The following is a 19,646-nucleotide window of genomic DNA, read 5'->3' as shown; positions in this document are numbered from 1 at the left end:
GGTTTAATTAAGTGATGATATTTGTATACAGTGGGGCTTTGTAGTCAAATGTGATGATAAAATTTGGGTATACATTTGGGATATTGTCTTTTGACATGAAAATATTTCATAATAAAGGTAATTTGTTTAGCATGGAGGTCAGCCGTGTAGTAAAAATCAGTCTCCTTTTATCCATTTTGAAATACTTAGAACAAACTCATTTCCCTCCTTTGCTGTTTTTGATGCTGGAGTTTGCTAATGACATAAAGCCGGAGTACTGATACGTTCTTTCCTGCAAATATCTTCACTTTCCAGGATACTAGCTTAGCATTTTCTAGGTATCAACAGATATATAGTTACCAGGACAATTCATTGGCACGAAAAATTATACTTTTTCAAAATTCTTTTACAATCTAGAGGGTTTGGACTGATTATTTAGACCATTAGTTCTTAACTGGGGGCAATTTTGCTCCCAAGGGAAATTTGTCAATTTGGGGGGACATTTGTGGTTGTTTAACTGGGGCAGGAGTACTATGGGTGTTTACTCTGCAGAGACCAGGGATGCTGCTCAACATCCTACATTGCAAAGGAGTAACACCCCCCACCCCAATACGGAGTTATCTAACACACTATGTCCATAGTTCTGAGGATGTGTGATATTGTGAATTATAACTAAAAAATACGTATTTATCTTCACTCCATTTTTGGCACAAAGCTTCTAAAACTCTTGGAATTTCCTAAGTAATGAGAGTATGTATTTTGTTAGGTTAATGAGATGACTTTGGGACCACACATAAGGGTGGAAGCTATTGCCATTGGAGCCACCAATGTGACTAGTGAGTTGGAACTTTCAGTCCCACCCCCAGCCTCAGGGGAGGAAAGAGTGGAGAGGGGCTGGAGATTGAGTTCAATTGACGGTTGCCATCAATATGCCTAGAAAATGAAGCACACATAAAACCTGGAGGACTGGGTTCCAAGGCCTTCCAGGTTGGTGAACACATGAGGATTCGGGGTGAGTGCTGTGCCCTTTCCCCATACCTTGCCTTATGTATCTCTTCCATCTGGCTGTTCTGGAGCTATAACCTTTTATAATAAACAGGCAGTTGTTGGGAACCACCCTGCCGGGTTTTGGGTTTCCAGGGCAATCGGGCCTAAGAAAAGAATGCATGAAATCCTGTGAAACCTGCTTTGCTAATACCCTCAATTTAAATGATAAGGGCCCAAGCAAAAGATGAGTTTGTTTCCCAAGTTTTAAGGCCCTTTGGCTCTCTGACCCTGACTCAGAGTAAGCCCTCATAGTTCTCTGAATGTTATCTATTGTTTGCTCATTACTACCTGACAATGACTGAGCTTTACCTGTAAGCCTTGCATTCCTATGCAAATTAAACCCAATAAAAGCCTATTGAGGCTTAGGCTCAAGGTTTTTCTCCTCTGAGAAAGCAGCTACCTTTCCTCCCCAAGCAGATCATGTCTTCGTAGAATTTTGGTAGAATTATTCTCATCTGTGAAGAGCACAGCAGAACGCCCCGCCCCCAGGCAGTCTAATAAGTAAAATATTTCTCTGAGTTCTGTGGGCTGCTCTAGCAAACTAATTGAACTTAGGGAGGGGACTGTGGAAACCTCTGATTTATAGCTAGTTACAAAAAACATAGTGTGAATTAATTTGACTTGAAATAGGGTCAGATATTGGCTCATTCAGAAAGCAGCCCTTGAGAACATTGTCCAAAATGGTCTGGGGGCTAGGGGATGGCTGATCCACGATTTTCAACCCTTTTAGCCTGTATATAATCTCTGCACTGATTTTCAACCCTTTTAGCCTGTATATAATCTCTGCACTCAGCCGTCCCTCCCCATCCGTCTGAACAGACAGAATCAGATTCTGCCAGGATGGAACGGCAGTTCTCAGTCTAGTGCTATAATTTTCAACTCAGTTTATCCCTTACAGAATACTTGTACCCTTTAATTTTTAAATTTTCATATGTTGGGTATGTATAATAGCCTTTTTCAGTCAAAATGTGTAAAAGAAAACTTTATAAATTCATAATTTTATTTTGGAAGGAATTCTCACCCTTCAAATGACTTTCAACTAGCTCTCAAATAATAAATTAGCCTTTTTAAAAATAGTACCTAGGATATTATAGCTTAAATTTTAGGAAATAGAATAAATGTTGGCCAAAATGTCTTCTCTGGAGTCATTACGATAATTGTGAGAGAAAGGTACTATGTCTTAATTATTTGGAATCCTTGACCTTGCTCGTCCTCTTTCCCTTCTAAATTGTACTCAGCTGTGACAGGCTCATTAAACAATCTCTGGAAGAAGAATCTGGGTTTACAGGCAGAGAAATTGTTACAGAACAGACAGAGGGTGGTTCACAATATACTATTAGGGAAAGAACCCCCCTTTCTCTCTCTGGGGGTCCCTCCCACACCTACTAGGTTTACCTTGCCCGCCTCCAGACGAAAGACGACTCAATGCCAGAGACTGGTGAAAAGGAATTATTTATTCAACAGTTTACAGACTTAGAGTAATGTCTTAATATCTTCATTAAAATACTAAAGTCCTTTAGAATACCCACAGATGCACACAGTCCTTCCTTCTCCCTCCGCCCAGTCTGGGGTACCATATCTCATGAAAAGAAGTAGAAGTCTGTGATTCAGGCTCCTGGCACCATCAGCTGTGTTGCCACCACGGGGTCCCCACTCTGCCGAAGCCACGTGGTCCTCTCTCTTCACTTCACCAAAGCTGCGTGGTCCTCTCCCCTCTCCTCCAAGACCACATAGTCCTCTCTTTTCTCCTTCAAGACCGCGTGGTCCGCTGTCTCTATGGCTGCCACGCCTGGGTTTAAATCCCAGCGCCAGTCTTCCTCTGCAGCCCCATTTCCGACTCCTCCTACAACAAGTTACACCTGCCAGAATTCCCTATTCTTCCAGTTTTACTGGGCTGCCATAGTAAGTCTGGGCAGGTGTGTGGCCCCATAGCATGGAGCCAATCTTCTCCAAGCTCTCACGCAGGCGCTGTAACCAGGGGGAGTTGCTTCCCAGTTACATCTTGAGTGGAAGTCACTCCCAGCTCCCTGGCTCAAAGCATAGCCACAGCTATTTAACATATCCATGAAACCAGTTAAAGGTTGTAGATATATTAAATGACCACTCCAGAGGTTAGCTGTGCAGCTGTTGCTATACAAAACAGCTCTGAATGGCCCTACTCCATGTGTCCCTTCCCCCAGCTCAGGCTTGTGGGGGTGAGGACATCCTATATATATTTTTCTAATATTTCCTGGACACCTTGAGTTCTGGACCCCATTACAAATCCCTATTTGGAGCCCTCCTCTTGACTGCACCCTGTTACAAAATGACCTTGCCTATTACATCATTGAAAAAATCATTGAGAGCCCTGCCCACGTTCACGTTTCCGTTGCTATTATTATTGCAATTCTGACTGAAGTGATGGCTCCTCCATACTGAACACACACGTACATCACATATGAGTGAGTGGAAGAAGCTTACATATGACCTTAACTGATTGCCGCCGCTCCCATTTCTGTGGGAATGAGATGATTCCTAGAAATATTCTTGACTCCAGCAAGTTTGTCTTCCTTAGCCCTTCTAGTGATTCACAGTTTGTTTACAAATTAGTTTATTCTGCTATTGGAACATTGCTGCCAGGTGCAGACCTATTGGAGAACCTGTCATTGGAGAAGCTTTATTGCCTCTTTACAAATAACTTTTTTGGAAATATAATTTAAATAGCATAAAATTCACTCATCATGTTACAATTCAATGATTTAGTAAATTAATATAGCTGTATAATCACCACCATGATCCAGATTGAAAACATTTCCATCATCTTGAAAATGTTCTTCGTGCCTATTTACAGTCAATCCTCCTTACCAACCCAAGCCTCAGGCAATCACTGATCTGCTGTTTCCATAGATTTGCCTTTGCTAGAAATTTACATAAATGGAATCATGCCATATGTCGGCTTGTGTGTCTCACTTGGTTCACTGACAGAATGTTTCTGAGGCTGATCCATGCTGCTGCACGTGTCAGTACTTGGTTTTCATCGCTGAACAGTATTTCAACGCAGTTATGTCTGGTTTGTCTGTCCATTCACTAGTTCATAGACATTTGCATTGGTTTCATTTTTTGGTGGTTGTGACTAATGCTTCTCTAAACATTTCATACAAATCTTTGTATGGAGATAACATTTTCATTTGTTTTGAGTAGATGTTTAGGAGTGGAATCACTGGGTCCTATGGTAGCTGTATATTTAACTTTTAAAGAAAATACCAAACTTTTTTAAAGTTACTATTCCCTTTACATCCTCACCAGAAATGTATATGATGGCTCCAGTTTCTCCACATCCTTGCCAACACCTAGTATTATCACTCTTTTTGACTTTAGCAATTCTAATAGGTCTATAATGGTATGTCTTTGTGGTTTAAATGTACATTTCTCTAATGACTGATGAAGCTAATCATCTTTAATGTGGCCTTCCTATATTTCCTTTGGTGAAATATCTATTTGAATATATTGCATTAAGAAAACACTCAAATCTCTTGCCTTGCCTTTGCCTCTTGGTGCCACTAATTTCCAGCTCTATAGGATGACAATTGATCTGTGAGCTATAAGAGTATATTCTTTTCCAGTATTTTAGTGAGTTGATATAGATAGGTAAGAGATGGAGGTAAGAGACACTAGCTCTTGTGGGAGGTATTAACGTGAAGTTACAAAGCTATGTTAATGCTTAATATGTTTTAATATTCCAAGGAACCCGCTTAGGCTGTTTAGAGGTTCATGCCACTCATCACTCTACTTGCTGCTCCATGTATACCACGTTCAAGGTTGCAAAATTCATGTTTGGAAGCATGTATTTTCTTTTGGTGTGTTTTTGTTTGCTTGTTTGTTTGTTTTTTTAGTTAAGCTAAAATAAAAATATTATTTTTCTCTGTAAATCAGGTGATATGGCTATATAACAGTGTTCTGTTTAGAATAGTCATAGTTTGGTTCAAAGCTTAAGAAATACAGTAATATAGAATTAACTAATATACTTTTGCTGGTTTGTATTGCAAACTTATTCCTGAAATATTATGAAGAAAATTTTTTTTGACTTGTTAACTGTGGTTCATTTTCCTAGAATAGCGTAATAAAAAAGAGCTTGAACAATTCAGAGCAGAACAGACTTAGAGGGAGTTAGAGGGAGGTAGTGTTGCTCCAAACCAAGTCTTTTGGCTCCTTTCCCCTGCCACGTCTCAAGCCACAGCAAATCTTTGAAAGAAGACACCCATTGAAAAGCGCTTCAAAATCCTGGGACCCCATACTGTGCTGCTTCTAAATATATTTGTTCTGTGCTCATAAAGTGCAAGCTAGGCTCCCACTAATTTACAAAAATAAATCCTCTTCCCAATGAACGAAGTTGTGACCTGATTCTGTGAGGGGTAAGACCACATTTCCTGGACACCCTTGCTTCTCCAGGACATGGAAAGCCATGCATATGGAATATATTCTCTAATTTAGTTGTGGAGTAAAAAACATTGTATGTTATCTTAACGTTGTTTAATGTTAACACTGTGAAATGTTGAGTGGATGAATATCTGGTACCTCACTGGCTTACTCCCAGAGAGACTCTCTTCTAGCTCAGTATTTTCAGGTTTCTTTAAATTTGTTCCTTTTGGTGCAGTATAGTTAAATGAAGAAACCAGCATTGTGTATTCTGGTATGGTGCTAATAACATTATAGAATATGCGTAATCACCAATACATTATTGTGCCATTACAATTCTCCTGTAATTATTTAAGTATATTTCATTGTAGAAACATGCACTAGATTTTACTAGTATAAAATCTAGTAAAACTACTAGATTTTGTGTTCTGTGTAAAACTACTATGCCTACAAGGGGAGAGCTACAGAGGTGAACCAGAGAGAGAGCTTGCCTTCAAATGAACTTAGAATTCAGGATAGGAAGCAGAGAAAATGCCGGCTGTGGAAAGAATCATCCTGAAAGTTCCAAATGGGGACATCAGGGATAGGGCCCAGATTGTACTCCCAGGAATGTAGAGCTGTGGGCAGGAAAGCAGATGGACTGAAGGCACTGCTCCTGAGTCCCAAAGGTGTGGCTAATGGTCTGAGTGCACCCAGTCCCAGTGCAAGGGAGCTGAAGGATGTTAGTTTGACATATCCAATCTCGAGACCTGTCACATTAATTTTTCTAAGCATAGATGTATTAATTTACTGTATCACCTGCTTTTTCCATAGTCTATTGATAATTGGTTTAAGATGAAGTATATACAAACCATATTATTTTAGTGGATAGAAGTTAGATTAAAAATGTATGGCCTGTAGAAATAAAGAGGTACGATTTTATTTTCTGACTTTTGGGAGTGTTGTGCTGCTCCAGTTTCACAAGTAGTATACAGAACACCCCACCATCTTTATTGTCTTTAGTGAATAAAATTCATCAATATTTAGTAGGACTCTTTCAAGAACAGAGCTGCAAAGGCTGTTGACTCCTTTTCCATTCAAACTGCACATTAAATTCTTAACAGTATATTCCAGAACTTATTACTTAATCTTTAAAAAATTTAAACTATAATTTAATATTTTTAAATTAAACTTTTAATTTTGCCCTGGCTGGTGTGGCTGAGTGGATTGAGTGCCAACCTGCAAACCAAAGGGTCACCAGTTCAATTCCCAGTCAGGGCACATGCCTGGGTTGCGGGCCAGGTCCCCAGTAGCAGGCCGGGAGAGGCGACCACACATTGATGATTCTCTCCCCCTCTTTCTCCCTCCCTTCCCCTCTCTCTAAAAATAAATAGATAAAATCTTTAAAAAATAAATTAATTAAACTTTTTATTTTGAAATAAATTATAGATCTGCTGTTAGTTATGTAGTACAGAGAGGTCCTGTGTATCCTGTACCCAGTTTCCTCCAAAGATTACATCTTACTTAATTATAGTGTAATATTAAACTAGGAATCTGACATCATCACAATCTGTTTATAGTTCCAATTCCAACTCATGTAATCTCGTGAGTAGTTTTATGTAACCACCACTGTAATCAAACACAAAAATATTTTATTACCACAAAGATTTCCCTTGTGCTACTACCTATAGTCATATCCTCCTCCCTGCCATTCTATACCATCCCCAATCCCTGGCAACCTCTGATTTGCTTCTCATCCTGTAATTTTGTCACTTCAAAATGTTTTGTGAATAAAATCATGCAGTATGGCACCTTATGAGATTGACATTTTTCATTCAGCATAATTCCCTGGAGATCCAGCCAAGTTGTTGTGTGTATTAATAGCTTCTCTTTCTGTTTTCTGTACAGTGTTTCATGGTATGAGTGTAGCACACTTGTTTTATCATCAAGCGGCATTTTAGCTGTTTCCAGTTTTTGGCTATTATACAAAGTAGGCTCCTACGAACAGCTGTGTAGATACTTCTATGGGAACATTATTTGTTCCCATTATTTCTTATCTGAGATAAATGTTTAGAGTTCAAATTGCTGAGTCACAAGGTAAGTTTTTGTTTAATATTTTAAGAAATTGCACTTCTGGCCAAGATGGAGGTATAGGAAGAAACAATTTGCCTCCTGGCACAACCAAAAGAAGGACAACAACAAATTTAAAAACAAAAAATAACCAGAACTGCCAGAAAATAAAACTGTATGGAAGTCCAAAAACCAAGGAGTTAAAGAAGAAGCATTCATTCAGATTGGTAGGAGGGGTGGAGTTGGGGAGCTTGGGTGAAGAGGACACGTGGCAAGGTGGTGGCTGGTGGACTGGGTGGTCCCACAATTGTGTGAAGATAAACTGGGAGGAACAACTGGGGAGCAAAATAGCCATGCAACCCAGGGTTCCAGTGGGAAAAGAAAGCCTCAAAACCTCTGGCTGTAAAAACCTATGGGGGTTGCGACAGTGGGAGAAACTTTCAGCCTCACAAGAAAGATAGTTGGAGAGACCCACAGGGTCCTAAAATTTACACAAAATCACCCACCCAGGAATCAGCACCAGAAGGGCACAATTTGCTTGTGGGTAATGGGGAAAGTGACTGAAAGATGGCAGAGGGCCCAGCAAGTGGCATTGTTCTTTCTCTGAACCCTCCCCCACATACAGAACCACAACACAGCAATGTGGGTTGCCCCACCCTGGCAAATACCTAAGGCTCTGCCCATCACAATGTAACAGGTGCGACAAGACAAAGAAATATGGCCCAAATGAAAGAACAGATCAAAACTCCAAAAATAGAACTAAGTGACGAAGAGATAGCCAACCTATCAGATGCACCATTCAAAACACTGGTAATCTGGATGCTCACAGAAATGGTTGAGTATGGTCACAAAAGAGAGGAAAAAATGAAGCTTTGCAAAGTGAAATAAAGAAAACTATACAGGAAACAAACAGTGAAGGGAAGAAAACTGGGACTCAAATCAACGATTTGGACCAGAAGGAAGAAATAAACATTCAACCACAACAGAATGAAGAAAAAATAATTCAAAACAAATGAGCAGAGGCTTAGGAACCTATGAGACAACTTTAAATGTTCCAACATCCAAATAATAGGGGTGCCAGAAGGAGAAGAGGAAGACCAAGAAATGGGAAATTTACTTGAAAACAAAACGAAGGAAAAGTTCCCCGATTTGGCAAAGGAAATAGACTTCCAGGAAGTCCAAGAAGCCCAGAGAGTCCCAAAGAAGTTGGACCGAAGGAAACACACACCAAGACACATCATCATTAAGTTATCCAAGATTAAAGATAAAGAGAAAATCTTAAAAGCAGCAAGAAAAAAGGAGAGTTACCTACAAAGAAGTTTCCACAAGATAATCAGCTGATTTCTCCAAAGAAACCTTACAGGCAAGAAAGGGCTGGAAAGAAGTATTCAAAGTCATGAAAGGCAAGGACCTACATCCAAGATTACTCTATCCAGCAAAGCTTTCATTTAGAATGGAAGGTCAAATAAAATGCTTCCCAGTAAGGTCAAGTTAAAGGAGTTCATCATCACCAAGACCTTATATATGAAATGTTAAGGGGACTTATCTAAGAAAAAGAAAATGATCAAAAATAGGAACAGTAAAAAGACAATGAACTCACAACTATCAACAACTGAATCTAAAAAAAACAAAAATAAAAACAAACTAAGCACACAACTGGAACAGGAACAGAATCACAGAAATGGAGATCACATGGAGGGGTATCCGTGGGGGAGTGGAGGGGGAGAAGGAGGTGGAGAATGGGGGAAAAGGTACAGGGAATAAGAAGCATAAGTCATAGGTACAAAGTAGACAGGGGTTGGTGAAGAATAGTATGGGAACTGGAGAAGCCAAAGAACTTATATATATAACCCATGGACATGAACTAAGGGAGGGAATGCTCGTTGGAAGGGTGTGCAGGGTGGAGGAGAAAAAAATGGGGCAACTGAAATAGCATAATCAATAAAATATACTTTTAAGAAAGCTCAAAAAAAATGTGCAATAAAAATGTGTTACCCCTCCCAAAAAAAGAAATGAAATGAAACAAAGTATTTTAAGAAATTGCCAAAATGCTTTTTTTTATTTTAAAATAAAATGTCATTTTATTTTACTTAAAAAAATTTTAATCCACCCCAAGGATATGTTTATTGATTTTAGAGAGAGGGGAAGGGAGAGAGAGGAGAGAGGCATTGTTGTGAGAGAGAAACATTGATCGGTTTCCTCTCATGCACACACTCAGACCAGGGGTCGAACCCACAGCTAGATATGTGCTCTGACCAAGAATCTAACACGCAACCTTTTGGTGTACAGGATGTTACTCCAACCAACTGAGCCAGGGTTGACTGTACCATTTTTCATTCCTATTAGCCATGTATGAGAGATCCAGTGTCTTTACATCCTTGACAACATTTACTGGTAATAGTGTCAATATTTTTCTTCTCTTTTTTAAAAGAATTTATTTATTTTTAGAGAGGGAAAGGGAGGGAGAAAGAGATGGAAAGAAACATCAATGTGTGGTTGCCTCTCACATGCCCCCTACTGGGGACCTGGCTGGCAACCCAGGCATGTGCCCTGACTGGGAATCAAACTGGCGACACTTTGGTTTGCAAGCTGGCACTCAATCCACTGAGCCACAGCAGCCAGGGCTAATTATGTCACTATTTTTCACCTGAGCTGTTCTAACTGGTGCAAGATATCACCTGGTGGCCTAAATATGCGTTTCTCTAATAGCTAGTGATACTGAACATCTTTTCAGGAGCTTATTTGTCATTAGCATATTCTTTTCAGGGTAATATCTTTTCATGTATTTGTCATTCTTTATATTTATTGTTTTCCATTATTCATTTTTTAAATTGAATTGTTTTTCTAATATTGAGTTCTAAGAATTGTGTCTTTTAAATATGAGTCCTTTGTTGGATGTGTGGTTTGCATATATTTTTTCTCAATCCAAAATGTGTCTTTTCACCTTCTTATCAGAGTCTTTTGTAAAGCAAAAGTACTTCATTGTGATTAAATTCAATTTATAGACTTTTTAAAATAATGCTTTTAGAATCTTATCTAAGAACTTCTCAGGGAGTTCTAGGCCCTGAAGATTTTCTTCTGTCTTCCAAAAGTTTTAGATTTTTGTGTTTTACACTTAAATCTATGGATCTGTGAGTTAGTTTTCAGGAAAGATGTGAGATTTAGATTTACTTTTTTGACTGTAGTTATCCAATTATTCCAAGACCATTTGTGGAAAGTTTATCCTTCCTCCACTGAATTGTAAAAACTCAGCTACCATACTAATCTATCCCATTTATTTATGTGTCTGCTGTTCTTCTAACACCATGTGATCTTGATCACTGGGGCTACATAACGAGTCTTGAAATTGGGTAAAGTGATACCTTCCAATTTATTATTATTTTCCTAAATTATTCATAGCTATTCTAGTTCCTTTGCCTTACCACAGAAGTTTTAGAATAATCTTGTCTATATTTGTATAAAATCTCATTGAGATTTTGATGGAAATTTCATTCAACCTGTATATAAATTTGGGGGGAATTAACATATTTACTATGTTGCAGTGATTTTCAACTAGTATGCCATGACATACTGGTATGCTGCAAGAATTTTTAAAACATACAATACCTAACATTTAGTCAGGAGCATTGACCTCTTTTCCCTTAGACTGTCAAATAACAAAATGATGACAGCCAACATAACAATAGCCACCTGGTGTGAATTAATCAAAATTATACATTTTATGGGCAGATTGGCAAAAAATACAATATAGGTTTTGGTGTGCCACAGAATTTTAGTGTTTAGTTTGTGCCATGACATGAAAAAGGTTGAAAATTGCAGCTATGTTGAGTCTCCCAATCCATGACTATTTATTAGAGATTGTTTGATACCTTCAGTTATTAGCATTTTGCATGCAGCATGCAAGTGTTATTGGAGATATGTATATATCTCCAATGAATATGTTATTTGTTTATATTTAGTGATTATAAGTAGTATTGTATTCTTAATTTGGTTTTGTTTACCTTGTATTCTGTGACCTTGCTGAACTTACTCACTAGTTCTAAGAATGTTTTCATGCATTTTTCAGGCTTTCTATGTAGACTACCATAACATCTGTAACTGGGGACAGATTTGCTTCTTCCTTTATTTCTTTTCTTGCCTTATTGCACTTGCTAAAACCGTTGATGAGGAATGAAAACACACCATCTTCAGGGAGCAATGAGAGGTATAACTTGGCAAAAACAAAGTGCGCATCTAGGTTATCAAACTATTGTATTACACTCTCAATACAAGTGGAGGAAGAGACTGGAGATTTGTCTCACAGTCACGATGAGAAAGACCCCAAATGCCAGAGTGAATTTAAAAGGAAATTAAGAAAGTAGTATTACATGTTAAATGCAAAAGCTACAAACAACAGCTTTTCGTATTTTCTTTTTCTGACCTTTCCCTCAAATTAGAAGGTACCACCCATATTTCACCTTTTGAAATGTATTAGAATTTTATTAAACAGACGCAACTGTACTTGAACATCAATAAAAAAGAGAAAAAAGAATTTTATTCTCATTATGAAGTCTAAAGTCTAAGATTTTTTAAAAAGTTAAATAGAAAGGTGTTTTTTTGGTATTGGATTTGAAGTTTTTGTTTTTTAAAGCAAAAACAATTGCATTTTGTTATTTTAAATTATTTTTTAACTTTTCACCTTTTCATTTTTCATCTTTGTTCAACAATAAATCTATGCATTCTTATAAATTCTTCTTGCCCAGATTTATCAAAACTTTCCTTTATAAAAACATATTTTAGAGGATGTTTGAAGGAGATTCCTCAGACAAAATCAAGGATAAGTGACAAACTAAAATATTTCTAAGTAACTTCTAAATATTGACAAGTGTTAGTAACCCTCTTTCTCAGTCATTGTAAATAACAGTTGCTACAAGCAAGCCAGAAATAAGGGCTACTTTTAGCATATTTATTAAAGAGCTATGTAGGTGGAAATTTGTGTTAAATGTTAAAAAACATTTGCAGGCAATAGAGATGCTGGAAAATGGGGTTGCAATGGGTGGTTGAAGCATCTTCCTGTTAAATAATGTCTTGAATACTTCTTTCACATGCAGACTTGCCTCATTTCTTAGGGGATTTTGTTGTCATGACAACAAGTTTTACAAGAGCATTTGCAACTTCCATAGTTAGAATTACAAAAAAGATTTTGATACAATGAATACAGGTGAGCTTTAGTTATTATATTTGGGTAAAAGCCCCATGCTTTATCATAGGCATATCCTTGAAAATATTAAAAAGTTTATTTTTATCCCAAGTAAATGAATTTAAGAGGCTCCAATTTTTTCTCAGTTTCAATACTAGTAGATTGAAAGGTAATTTATAATGAGTAAGACATGATGACATCCAATACATGAACAGACTTTGAAGTTATATTTTATTTCTTCTAGAGATGAATTTTGAAGAGTACTCGTAAGCCACATGTAGTTGAAAGCATAAGTTCAACATGAAAATACTGTTAAGAATATGGTGGTAGTCTGCATTAGGCATATTATTGTATATTATGTGAAAATCTCATTAATGTGAAAAAAAACCTCTGGATTTTGTTTGTCTTTTGCAACCAGTTTCAAGATAAATGAAAACTCTTTTTTCATGTTAAATTCAAATTCATACTCCTATAATATTGTTTTGTAGCTATGTGTTTATCGGTAATCATGTTCAAAATAATCAACACAAAGTTTTAGCTTGAAATGTTTATAATCCCATTTATAGAGAGATGAGGTGACAAATCAGTATTTTGTGCTTTAAAATATTTTTAATAGTCAAACTTCTTGAATAATTACAAATTGTCTTTATCATAGCAGTTTAACTGGACCCAAACTTGAGTGCCTTTCTCCCCATCTCCATGTCACATTAAGAATGCTTTTCTAACCTCAGATATGACTAATTTTACCTTATTAGAAATACTAATGTTCTCAGAGGACTTAATATTTTGTATGATCAGCCAAGCTATCAATTAGAATATCGTGTACACTACATGACAAATCGTAGCAACAGCTTGAGGAGACGATACAGTACGGTGGCTAAGAACTCCCCCCGGGGAAGCCCTGGTGGGTTGTCCAGCCGTGCTCTCTCACTGAGCAGGCTATAACCTTAGGCAAGTTTTTTCTCCTCTGTGCATCTTGTTCCCTCTTATCCAGAATAGTAATATGACTCCTCTAGGGCCTTGAGCAAATCATGTTTCTTTTAGTTTCCTGATTTATCATTCCAAGGTAGGACTTTAATTCTCATTGTAAAGGTGGTTACTGGAGCCCCATTTATTTCATCTGCTTTAAAAGTAGCAGATCTAGGGGAAAATGGTAGGGGGAGAAGAAAGGTGCCCTAACCTTTTAAGGAGACTGAATAGAAATACTACACAACATTTCTGATCACATCTCATTGGCCAAAACTTAGTTCCAGATCCTGTTTACCTGCAAGAATGACTAGAACATGTTGAGTTTTAGCCAGATGGCAATATGGCTGGCTAAATAGACTGGGTTACTTTTGCTAAACAGAAACAGAAGAATGGGTTTGGGGAGATGATTTCCAACACAAACTTCTGGTAAAATGTTTATGTTGATGTTTTGCACTTACTATTTCACTTAAAGTATAATGTAAAAGAACTGAATGCTTCAATTAGGAAAAGACTTGGCAAAATCATACTTTTTCTCATTGTATAAAGGCACGTGGCTAATTAACTTAATGGGTTTATAGAGCCGTGCTAAAGAAAAGAAGGTGGTCAGTAAATTAGCTATTAGTCCACAGATAAAACTTTTGCCAATCTCCGCTTAAATCTATCCTTGAATCTCAAAAATATTTATTCCAAATCCATCATTTGTAAATTAAAAGTTTGATTCTGCTAGGGCTACAGTAGTAAGATACTCTCACCACTTTTATTGGGAGAGGAGGTTAAATAACTTGCCATTATTTAAGGCATGATATGGTAAGTTCTATCAAGGAGCTATAAAGTGTATTTGGAGTTTAAGGGAAAAGGCAGTGGCCCTGAATTTGGAGGAATAGTTTAAAATAGCATTTCAGTGGATACGAGGTTGAAGGGTAGCATTGGAGAAGAAGAGCAAATAGATGATGTATCATAAACAAAGGTACAGATACGGGAAATTATAGCATGATTTTGGGGAAATGGTTTGACCAGACTGTCCATTTATTAGAGCAGAGGACATGAAGCCTAGGGAGGCTAGAATAAAGAGGGCCTTACATGCCTTACTAAATGGCAAATGTGTTCTGAATTAAGAAAATGGTGGGCCATTAAAAGTGTAAGCAAGAGTCATGTGATTCAAGTTATCATAGGATAATGAATTTCACTATAGTGTGTAAAGTGGAGACAATGAGAAATGGAGCCAAAGAAATTAAGTTTACAATTACCCTAGTTCCAGGAATGTGCATTAGGAATGACTAAAACTTGGGTGAGAACATCTTTGGAATCAAAGATTTTGGACTTGGTGACTGAAATAATGGCATTATTATTAAATCAAAGTAATGGGGAAACAGGTCAAATTATTTAATATGAAAATTATTTCTTGATACTCTGGATTTTAAAATTACAAGTGAGATTACCTAAAAGGTGCTGGAAGTGATAATTCAGACCAATTTTGCAGATATTTATAGAGCCAAACTCTGTGGGATTAAATCCTCATTGGCCAGTTGCTAATGGTGTCAACATGGACAAGTTAATTAACCTCACCATGTCTCAGTTTTATCATGGGTATGACAATAGCACCTGTCTCATTGGGTTGTTATGAAGATAAAATGGTTGAATACCAGTCTCTAGTTTGTGGTAAATAATTTGTGTTAGTCATTATTATAATGATTATCATCATCCTTATTTGTTAGTTATTCTCATAGTGATTGTAGGGGTCAAGAAGAAAATGAGGAGCTGGCAAAGAAGACAGAGAAAGAAGAACAATGAAGGGAGCGCAATGGCCTGGAGTCCATGGGCAGAGTTCCAAGAGAGCAAGTGGGTGTCTAGGGTCACAACCTTCCCAGAGAAAGAAGAGAAAATGCTAATAGACTTGGAAAGTAGAACATCTGAGGTAGCAGATTTGGTAGAGGAGTAATGGCAAAACCCAGACTATAATGGGTAAAGAGGTAAAGTGAAAGTGAGAAAGTAGAAGCAAAATAATTTATAGTCCTTGTTTAAAAATTGATATTGAACACAAGGAAAAGAATAAAGTTAAGTAGCATAAGCTGACAGTAGAAGGGAGAGAAACATATTTGAGATTGGTTTGGTTGTTTCTGTAAGTTATAAAAAGGTGAACATGTTGATTGATTATTTTATACTGAGAGCCTTTTTCAAGACTTTTAGGAAAGCATTTTACCAGTGAATCTGCATATACACAAAGATGTGGGTTTGTTTGTTTAATGATTCAAAACATCGTTTAGATGAAAGGCACCAATATTATTATATTTACAAATGGAGGCTTATGGTAATATTTTGAAGTGTTTATATGTGTAAGTTAAATCTGTATTTTCAATAAAAAATAGATGACAATCTAGCAGTGTTCTGTGTTTCAGTGTTCAGTGTTTTCACAGTTATTTTTCATTCATGAACCAGTAAAAGTTTATTGATTCTTTACTTTGTGTAGGCATTGCTGGGTGCAGTGGAAGACACAAAGAAATAAAGGATTTCTCTTTCACTGTGTTTATGAGACAGGTGGAATCTGGGTAAACACACTTTCTAAAACCCTGGAGAAATATACCTATGTTTTTTTTTTCAAAGCATGATTTGTGTTTCTGTCCATTCATTTATTTTGGTAGAAGATTCATATATTTTACTAAGAGACTTTAAATTACTTCAGTGATGTTTTATATTTTCATATAATTAATTTATTCAAAAAATTTAAGAGTGCTACAAACAGATATACATATACACACTTTAGAAATGTGACTTACTTGGGGAATGTCCTATCAGAATTACAGAAGTATCTTAAGAATTATATTTTTTATTTTCAAAAAGCTATCTTGATTATAATTCACTGCTAACAACATTTATAAGTAGAGTCCAATGGAAACAGTAGAGTCCATTCTTTACACGTGACTTCACATTTCTTATTATTTGCCTACCAATAGTCTGAGGCTGAATCACAGAGCTACAAATACGGAATTATCCTCATCAACAATGTCTTACTGCATGTTGACAAGCAGAAAAGTGCTGTGGTCCTTTCTTTGCAGGTATGACTGATGGTGATTACTACCTGTGTGAGGCTGTGGCTCAGAGGGTCGATACCAAGTGGCAGGCCTCACCATGCTGTACCCATGTGCCATTGATCTTGGATTTGTGGTTGAAACCATTGTCCACTAAAATTTTACATCATATAAATTACATACACACTTTTGTGGTTGAGAGTTTCTGATAACTCTTTTTCAGAATCTGTCTTCTCAATATTTATGCTGAAGAAGCCAGGTTGTAACCAAAACAGTCTGTGGCTAAATATTCCTTTCATATGAATGAGCAATGAGGCCAGTAGGAAGCCTGGAGATGCAGGCTTCATTAACAACACAATTGCTCACCATCACAATTCTTGCAGGCTTACTCAAGGCCCAAAAGTAAGGCCACGCCCCACTTCTGTCTGCTCAGTTGGCTACCTGTGCAACCCCTTGACCAGACCTGAGCCCAGAAACAACTGTTTGTAAGCAAAGCATGTCTTTGGTTTTCCCAGGAGCTCCTCCTCTTTATATTCTTTCTCTCCTTCAATACTAGCCAAAGGCTTAGTTTCCACATAGATATTCACATCAATGGGCAGAAGTATGTGCCTTCTTAATTGAGAACATCTTTTATATCCCTCTTTAAAACTAAACCAAACCACATCAAACCAAGCAAAGCAAAAGGTATGCTTATTTTCATGAAGCTGTAGTTTTCTGTATGTATGTTTACACTATAGATGCACATATATGTATATATAGTGTATATTCCACATATATATGTAGTATTCCACATATGTGTGTCACTATGTCTTGAAAATATATAAGAACTACAATATTTCTTCTTAAGCTGAAAGATCCAAGTTGAATTTATGAAACCTCTGTGCATCCACATAGAGACATCTGAATATCTTCTCATCCCTTTCCCAGATTTTTTTTTTCTGTGAATTTTCAGGTACTGTCTTCATTGTTGACCGTTGCATGCCTCAAAGTAGTCATTTTAGAAGATATGTTCAATAATGTTGTCAATTTCTCTCCATTTTCACTTGAAACTTCTGTCCATTGCACCAACAAAATATGTAGAAACATGTTTCTTGTTAAGTCCCTCAATTCCTTTCCAGTACTTTAGCAAGAGCAAGATATTCCTTGTTTAAGAGCACTCCTTGTGCTCTTGCTTGCTCTTGCAAACTTCTCCTATTTTCTGGATCCTTCATTCTTCTTTCCTCCTTAGTTCAACTCTTACAGTTTAACAATGATTCTCTAGTACCTAGGGTAATTATTGGCTTTTGTAAGAGAGACTTGGGAGGCTCTAGTATAATCCCCTGAGAGACAGATGGATGCCACCTAATATTCTTCCTTGACCTTGTGTCCCAGTTCATGTTTCCAAACCAGGACCCTCCTTTTTTCAACTCTGTCATTCCTTAAACCCGTGTCCTAGACTTGATCTGCCTTCATTCCTGCCTTCATCCCTGCCTTGATGTTGGCATTCTCTTCTTGTTGATGAATTCCTGCTCTCAAACTCCAAGCTACTGCAATGGTCTTGCTATCTGCTGACAAATTTCCCACTATCCCATTACCCAGCTCCAAACTCCATAATGCTCTGTACATTGAAGAGATACTGATTCATCCAGATGCTAAGGCCAATATGTTGTTACCTTTAACTCTTCTTGCTCCCTCACTTAACATATTCAATCATTTGGATTCTTTCTTCACCATGTCTTGAAACTATTCCTAACTTGATTCCATGACTATTACTCTGATTCAGGCTCCCATTGTCTCCTATAAAGTATTACAATACAATTGGTCTTATTAGCACTGATGTTCTCTTACTCCAGTTGGTCTAAGTTAATGAACTTAGCACATCATCTTATGTGTATATATTAGGAAGCAGGCAGGGGATATTTGAGGTCAAAGGCCAGGAGAGGCAGTGGGAGGTGAGGGAGATGGAGGAGCCGAGTGGAGGATTGTTTCAGCTCAGAAGAAAGCAATGGATCGTAAACTATGAACTCCTCACATGTCCTTTTGGCATGGGAATGCCACTACTACTAACTGGACACTAGCATTGTATAAGGAATTATATGTAATTTAGTAGATACATCTATTGAGTTGGCTTAATGTCAAGAGATTGGAAGAAATGAAAGGAATGTAAGAACATACAGAAGAAAAATATTTCTAAGGGAAAAAATTTTAATAAACTCAAATTTTCTCTCATAATATTTACTCATGGGATTAAATACGACAAGGTTGAAACCAGAACAAAGTTTTAGTTAAATTCTTTATCCAAATATGTTCTAAAGGTAGATTAATATGTAAAACTCTTTCCGTTGTCACCAAGAGAAACATTACTCTAAAAATAGTGACAATTTAAAAATGTGTTACACTATGTATAGGGAACCTATCCATGTGGAATGGCAAATGTAGCCCAGCCCTATTGGAAAGCCCATAGGCGTGTGGCAGCACACAGGATGCCAAACCCACGGATCACCTCTCCCATGGGAAACCAAGCCTGCATTAACCTAGGCTGCTTTGAGGCTTGCTCTTGCTGAAACTCCCTCACCCTGAGTTGAAGCAGAAAATGCTTACTGCATATCTTTAAAGTAACTTCGTGAAGTCTGTGCTAGTTCTCCCAAGGATTGAAGTGTAACCAGACCAGTTATTCTTATCATTCCCTTGCATTTGCAACATTTTTTCCTTGTTAATCTGTAGGAAGTAATCAGGAACATCCTTTCCTTTGTTATCTGTAAAAAGCAATTACCTAAACCAAACCTAAGCATAGTGAATGAGAACCTTCTTGGATATAAGCTATTAGAAAGACAATAAAAGCCTGTCAAGGCAAGGGTTGAGGCACTCTCTTCTTGAGAGAGTGGCCCTGCCGTCCCTTTTTCTCCATAGGACTTCGGTAGTCTGTGTGAATTTGTTTTTTCTCATCCACAGCACTGTAGACACTGCTGGCCAGAGTGTGCATCACCCACCCACAAACCGCCCCCTCCTTAGTTCATGTCTGT

Source organism: Desmodus rotundus, chromosome 7 (assembly GCF_022682495.2).
Source record: "Desmodus rotundus isolate HL8 chromosome 7, HLdesRot8A.1, whole genome shotgun sequence".
Classification (NCBI taxonomy): Eukaryota; Metazoa; Chordata; class Mammalia; order Chiroptera; family Phyllostomidae; genus Desmodus; species Desmodus rotundus.
The sequence above is the reverse complement of the archived record's forward strand: the minus strand, read 5'-3'. Positions refer to the sequence as shown.